Genomic DNA, 7,872 nt, shown 5'->3' with positions numbered 1-7,872 from the left:
ACTTTATTTCGATTTCGCATATTTCAAATAGACAGCCTTATCAAAGTAATCCCGAGAAGAGAAAAGAGTTACAACGGCAAGTGGAGGAGTTAATGTACTATAAAAAAATAGCAATTTAGAGACCACTTTTAGCTACCACACCAAAGTTTTCGCTATTTAGCAACTACATATTGACCACTTTGCTTCCACTTGGAGACCAAATTAATTTCTTCTAAATTTACGATCACATTGCTACCATATAGCAACCACACTACTAGAGAGAACCAGATGTGGTCTCCAAGTGGTTGCTAACTTCCTGCAAACAAATGCCGGGGACAATAGCGATCAGTTTAGAGATCACATACGTGGTCTCCAAACTAGAGACCATAGAGTGTGGTCTATAATATGGGCGCCAATTAATAATGGAGAAAATATCGACCATCTGAGAGACCACTATTGTAGTCTCTGAGTTAGAATACATGGACTGTGGTTGCTAAGCTAAGCTCCAATAAATAGCTTGAGTTTTTAGCTACCACAAAGAGATCAATAATATGGTCTGTATTTTAATTTTTAGAATTATATTATAAATAATAATAATATAATAATAATAATATAGTAAATAATATAATTTAATAAGAATAATTAGATTAAATTATGATTATATTATTTAGATTAATTATAATATTTATTATATTATATTTATTTTTATTAAATTGTTTATTTTATTAATAAATTTTATTACTCATTAAGTATATTTATTTATGTTTATTGATTTAATTTTTTATATTTTTTAAATTTTATAATTATTTATATAGAATATAATATATAATTATTAAATTAATAAATATAAATAATGAAAATTAAAAATAATATATAAATAAATAAATATTTAAATTAAAATAATAATTAAATAATATCATTAATCATGTGACAACCTGGCCTAGAGAAGTGGCCAGATGACAACGGAAAGTGGACGCCGGGGTAAGGATAGGATGCTTGGACAAAGAGCGGCTTTTGATAGCCTTCTAGGATAGCAACATTCTAAGATACGGGGATAAATGAATGAATCGAATTGCATGTAAAAATGGAGTGAGGAATGTTTGATAGCATATATATGAAGAGTTGGAACTAATCAAATGAGGTATTTTTTGGTTGTTTGGTTATGTAGTTATAGGAACTCCAAAGTTAAACATGGATGGTTTGGAGAAACTTCAAGATGGATGACTTTTAGGGAAGTTTCTGAATCCGCCAAGGAGAGAAAACCATGAGGCTGGTAAGGGCCAAAATGAACAAAATTGTCACATGATTTGATTACAATTGGTATCAAAACAGGACCCCTTTAGTAGATGTGTGGTTCGAGGACAAACCAGATGGAAGTTGGTGGGCATGTGACAACCTGGCCTAGAGAAGTGGTCTAATAAGGCCGAAAGTAGACGTCGAGGCAAGGATAGGATGCTTGGACAAGGAGCGGCTTTTAGCAGGTTTTTAGGATGGCAGCACTCTAAGGTATGTGAGTACATGAATAAATCGAATTGCACATCAAAATGAGGCGGGGAATGGTTAAAACATATATATAAAGAGTTAAAACTAATCACATGAGCTGCTATTTGGTTCTTTGGCTGTGGAGTTATAGGAACTCTAAAGTTAAGCGTGCTTGGTTTGGGGAAATTTCAAAATGGGTGACCTCCTGAGAAGTTCTCGAATCTGCAAAGGGGACAAAGCTGTGAGGCCAATAAGTGATCTCTAAATAGCGAGCACTTAGTGGGGTCTGTAAATAGCTACCACTTTAGCGACCACACACAAGTAGTCTCTACATGTGGGGTTTCTGTGCCTCTCTTTTTAATCTTTATCGAGTATGATGGTTTGGTTTTATTTGAATAGCATAAACATGAGCGTTGAGTTAAAGCACATAGAAGCGATAATCATACGCAATGGTTCCATGCTTGGACAAATTTGACGAAAGAAAATTAGTTGATAGAGTATTGATATCATTTTTTGAATGATCGTGGATGATTCTTTTAAGAAAAGAGGGAACGACAAGAATCGTGGCGCGCCTTATTATTATGATTCAGGACTTATACCATTAGAATCTCCATTATCCTTATTCCTCTATGCACGAGGACTCCTAATGACATAAGGATTAGCGTAAGGAATCATGGAAACATAATTGACAAGCTTGACCAATAGCATTGCGGTTTAGTTTGATGATCAAGCAGGATGAGACATAAATCCATAGGTGTAAGCGAGAAATCATATTTTTTTCAATTAATCGAATCATAATACAAGTGGTAATGTGATTTGATATTTGGGATGCATATAATGAAGTAATTTGGGTCAGAGTGTTATTAGGTAGGCCTACACGAATTTCTCCTTATTTTTGTTAACCTGGCTCATAAAATTTATGCCTACGAGAATTGTTGACAAGTTAACTCCTCTCTCGTTCATGATTTCACTTTAGTTACAATCGGGAATACGAGCATTTTGATGTTTGGGATGCATTTAATGAAGTAATTTGGTTCATAGTGTTAATAGGCAAGGCCATGCAAATTTTTTCTTGTTTTCATTACGCTGGCTCTTAAAATTTTGAACTACCAGAGTTGTTGACTAGTCAACTCCTCTCTAGTTCTTGATTTGACTTTCATTTATTCATCTCTTTTATTCATTTATTAATATTTAGCTTCTAGTTTCTTCTTCTTATGGAAAGGAGTTGACCGGCCAACAATTCTCATAGTCCCATATTTTATGAGTTAGGTTAATGAATATAAGGAAAAATTTACGTGGGCATACCTAATAATACTCTAGCCCAAATTACTTCATTATATGCGTCGTAAACATCAAAATGTGTACAATCCCACTTAGATTAATTGAAAGCAACATAATTTCTGCACCACGCGTGTGGATATGTGTCTCATCCAGCTTGATCATCAAGTCATGCTATAATGCCAGTAATGAAGCTTGTCAATTACATTTCCTTGACTCCTTAACAAAAATAAGGGAAAATATGTATGGGCGTACCAAATAATACCCTTGCCTAATATGCTTCATTATATGCCTCCCAAGCATTAAAATGCACGCTTTCCCACTTGTATGAATCGAAAGTAATATGATTTCTCCCTTGTGCGGGTGGATTTGCATCTCGGGCTGCTTGATCATCAAGTCACGCCCTAATGCCACCGGTCAAGGTTGTCAATTTTATTCCCATGATTCCTTAAAGAAAATAACAGAAAATTTGAGTGGGCATACCGATTAACGCTTTGGCCCAATTTACTTCATTATATGCCTCCTAAACATCAAAACACGCACATTCCCACTAGTATTAATCGAAAGCAACATGATTTTTCCATTGTGCATTTGGATTTGCATCTTATGCTGCTTGATCATCAAGTCACACCCCAATTCCACCGGTCAAGCTTGTCAGTTGCGTTCCTATGGAAATTCGCGTTAGCATACCTAATAACACTCCAGCCTAATTTACTTCATTCTATGCCTGCCAAATATTTCCTGCTTGGATTAATCAAAACCAACATGATTTCTCCACCACGCACATGGATTTGCATCTCGTCCTGCTTGATCATCAAGTCACGCTCTAATGCCACTAGTGAAGCTTGTTAATTACATACCCATGATTCCTTAATGAAAAAGAGAAAAAATTTGCATGGGCATATCTAATAACACTCTCATCCAATTTACTTCATTATATGACTCCTAGTCATCAAAACATGTGCATTCCCACATGTATTAATCGAAACTAACATGATTTCTCTATTATGCATGTCGATTTATGTATTATGCTGCTTGATCATCAAGTTAACCCTAATGCCACCGGTTAAGCTTGTCAATTGCGTTCCCATGATTCCTTAATGAAAATAAGGGGAAATTCACGTCAGTGTACCTAATAACACTTCGGCCCCATTTACTTCATTATATCCCTTCCAAACATCAAAATGCGCTAATTCTCGCTTGGATGAGTTAAAAGGAACATCATTTCTCCCTTATGCATGTGGATTTACGTCTCATCCTGCTTGATCATCAAGCTAAGCCCCATTGCTATCGCTCAAGCTTTGTTAATTACGTTCCTATAATTCCTTATGCTAATCCCAGTGTCATAAGGAGTACTCGTGCATAGAGAAATAATGAATAATGGAGACCCTAATGGTGAATATTGTGAATTAGAATAATTGGGCATGCCTCTATTCATGTCGTTCCCACTTTCCTCCAAAAGATTCATTCGAGATCGTTCGAAGAATGACATCAATACTCGATCAACTAATTTTCTTTTTCACGCGCTTTCACTCAATATTCTCGTGTTTATGTTCGCCACATAAAACCAAACTATCATATTAGACAGAGATTAGAAAGAGACGCACAAAAAGAAATAGAATTATATGAATCTTAGATCAAGTAATCTTCTTTCTTTGCATTTGTCTAAGCATTGGATCGGTGCCTATGACTGCTACTTCCACACGCTTTCAATCAACACTCGTGTTTATGCTCCCAAATAAAAAGCAAAATATCAAACTAGATAGAGATTAGAAACAGTGGTACAAAAGAAACAAACAAAATGAGAATATTGGTGGGATTTCAGATTCGATAAGGAAAGAAATAGCACAATAACACTCTAGGAAAATGAAATAAAGCACATTGAGATACATACAGATGTTGTGAACTGGAAAACTAATCTTTCCTGGTCGTTACTCTTTTTATAGTTTAGTTTTCATTACTCTTTTTAAGATTTAAGGAGTTTTTCAAGAGGTAGAGAGTGGGGACCAATCTTCTTCCTACTTGAAGAACTTCTTGATCTAGAGGGAGCTTTTACTTTTTTTATGTCTTTCTATTTAATACCATGATCATTGGGTTAAATATATTAGGCTAGTTTTCATAAGCGTTTAGTTCAGCCTTTTTATTTTTGTATGAACCTTATTATTTATTTGTTTAATGAATGATTTCTTTACTTTTATATATGTATTAGTTTCATTTATTATTATTGGTTGACCATCATATCAATTTAGTAGTAATATTTGTTATGAAAATCTTTATGTTAAAAGTATTAGAAACATCATCTTTACTTTAATTTATGTTAGTATAAGAAACCTAAGTTGCATCATTAGCTTGAGTGATTTACGGAAAAAGGCACATCGTCATCTAATTTTATTTTAATCTCAAGAATTATTATAAAAAGTATTAGATCAAAATTATTTTCTTCCCTCTTACCGGGTATTAATATTTTATTTAAAATCAATCGTCTAATATAAAATATATAACTTCATTAAAGATTATTTACTAATAATTTTTATCCTTCATTATTTTAGGTATTTTCCATGCCAGAAGCAATAATAGGACATTTTTCAGATGTTGGGGCTTCACATTTTCTTTCTAGGCTCCCTGGACATTTTGGTACCACTTTCCTTTTCCTTAAACAATAATGAAATTGATTGATCTTCCATTTCAGTTAAATTAATTGTTATGTGATCTAAATAGCCTATTAACTTTATTTGTATTTTGCTAAACAGGAGAATATTTAGGACTTACATGAGCAAGACTGAATGGAGCAGAAATGCTTGCTTGTGGCTTGGCTACACATTTTGTTCAATCAAAGGTAATTAATTAGCTCTAAAATAATTCAACTTGATTAATTAGATACATAAAACATGGTAAGCAACACCAAATATAGATTTGTTTAAAATTAATTTATAATTTATGCTAGGTATCAAATTATGAATTATTTTATATTATGGTAAGAATCAAATTAAGAGTGATATGAGGAGTAATTAGATGATTCATTATTGATAAAAATAAATAATTAAATCAAATTATGACCCATTTTATAGTATGGTAAGAATCAAATTAAGAGTGATATAAGGAGTAATTAGATGATTCATTATTGATAAAAATAAATAATTAACATATATATCAATATGTAAAAAAAAATAATTTATGGTGGATAAAAAAGATAATTATGAAATAGGAAGTAAACTATTCTATTATAGATTTTCATGTATCTATAATTTGTTTTGCTAATGTATAGGATTTGCCATTGTTGAAAAATGCACTTCAAGCACTAATATCATCAGAGGAAACATCAATTAATGAAGTTATTAACAAATTTTCACAACAACCAAGAATCAAGGAAGACAACATTTATAACAAGTGATCTATTATTAACTTTTTTCTTCTGATTAAATTTATTAATGTTATTCTTAATGTGAATTTGGAATTATTTTTTTCTTGTTAATCAGACTGGAGATGGTCGATAGATGTTTTTCAAAAGATACAGTTGAAGAAATCTTACATGCACTTGTAAGAACACTTTAAGCCTCCTCTACACTATTTAGAAAGAAAGCTTCCCTAAACTGTCCAATGGTTTAACATATTTTTATTTTAGAATATGTGGTTTGCTTATATCACTTTCGTACTTTATTAATATAATCGTTAGTAAATAGCGTTCAAATTACATAACACCATTAAGAGATTTTGACGTGATCCATAATAGTTACTATTCTTCAATTGCCACGTCAACATTTGTTAATGATATTGTGCAATTTGACCGTTATTTGCTAACGATGATGTTTACAGGGTATCAAAGTGACAAAAAATAAACTATAGATTCTAAAATAAAAATACGTTAAATCACAACATCGTTTACCGAGACTTTCCTCTATTTATACGATGAATGTGTTTCTCGATTCATTGTGAATTGCTGTTTATATAAACTCTTTTTTATGGATTATAATAGGAAGAAGAGGCCAAAAACAAAGCAGAGAATCGGATCATTATGGTAATGAAATCCATGAAATCAGCTAGTCCAACAAGCCTGAAAATTACTTTAAGATCGGTAATTAATTTCTGTAACCCACTTATATCAGATTATATCTTGAAAAACCATTGAATACGATAACAAGTATGAAATATATGTTATTAGATTAGAGAAGGATGAATGTAAACTCTAAAGCAATCTTTGATTCGTGATTACACTATTTGTTGTAACATTATACGAGCAACTGTTAGCAACGACGCTTATGAGGTACAATTATTGTTTTATATGATATTTTGTTTAAACTATTGCTTACTAATGCCCGAATCACGTATGTAAGAGCAATGCCGATTGATTAATCATGAAAAAGCCAAAGGTATTATTGCTTAAATTATTGCTTCTTAGTAATTAATATTTCTGGATTCTATTACTTTAGTTGTATATAATTGCATGGTTTATCCAACTAAATCTCATGCATGGGTCCTAAATTATTTACTTTATTTTACAATGTAATGCAAAACAGTGGGAGCCCTCAAAACTGGAACTGTTTAGCAAAGAAATGGTGGATCGTTGTTTTGCTGGTATTGATGATGATGACTGGAAATATTTGAAACTTCCATGTTCAATATCTAACAGATTAGAAGAGTTACTGAAGCCCAAACTCTAAATGCTTACGTAAATTTTGAAAATGTACAATTACAAAGCTGGCTCATAAAATTTAGGTCTACGAGAGTTGTTGACCAGTCAACTTGTAACACCCCCATCACATGTTAACCAATAAACATTAGCCAGAAAGCATACAAGCGTCGTAGAATATATACTACAGGTAGATAGGTCAATATGTAGGTTGTTAAGAATCCAGACACAAGGTTATTAACATATAAACATATGATTATACTTAAACATCATTTAACAAGTATTACAAACATCTTCTTATGCTTTATAAGGCATACTTCCATATATATCACATAACTGCATACAAAAATGCATTAGGAGGAGACTTCACAAAACTGGCCCAACTTGACAGAACTGCTAAAAGCTAGACTTCGCATACAACCAACGGATGCACTACTATTTACAAACCTGAAAAGAAAAATTTTGGAGAGGGGTGAGCCTCCAGCTCAGTAAATAAATAATCAACA

The 7,872-nt window shown here is 32.4% G+C and overlaps 1 pseudogene; it reads left to right on the top strand.

Moving 5' to 3' along the window:
* Positions 1-935: 935 nt before the first annotated feature.
* Positions 936-7,397, top strand: LOC8289099 (annotated as a pseudogene).
* Positions 7,398-7,872: the final 475 nt, after the last annotated feature.

This window comes from Ricinus communis, chromosome 4, assembly GCF_019578655.1.
Source record: "Ricinus communis isolate WT05 ecotype wild-type chromosome 4, ASM1957865v1, whole genome shotgun sequence".
Lineage (NCBI taxonomy): Eukaryota > Viridiplantae > Streptophyta > Magnoliopsida > Malpighiales > Euphorbiaceae > Ricinus > Ricinus communis.
The sequence above is the reverse complement of the archived record's forward strand: the minus strand, read 5'-3'. Positions and strand labels throughout refer to the sequence as shown.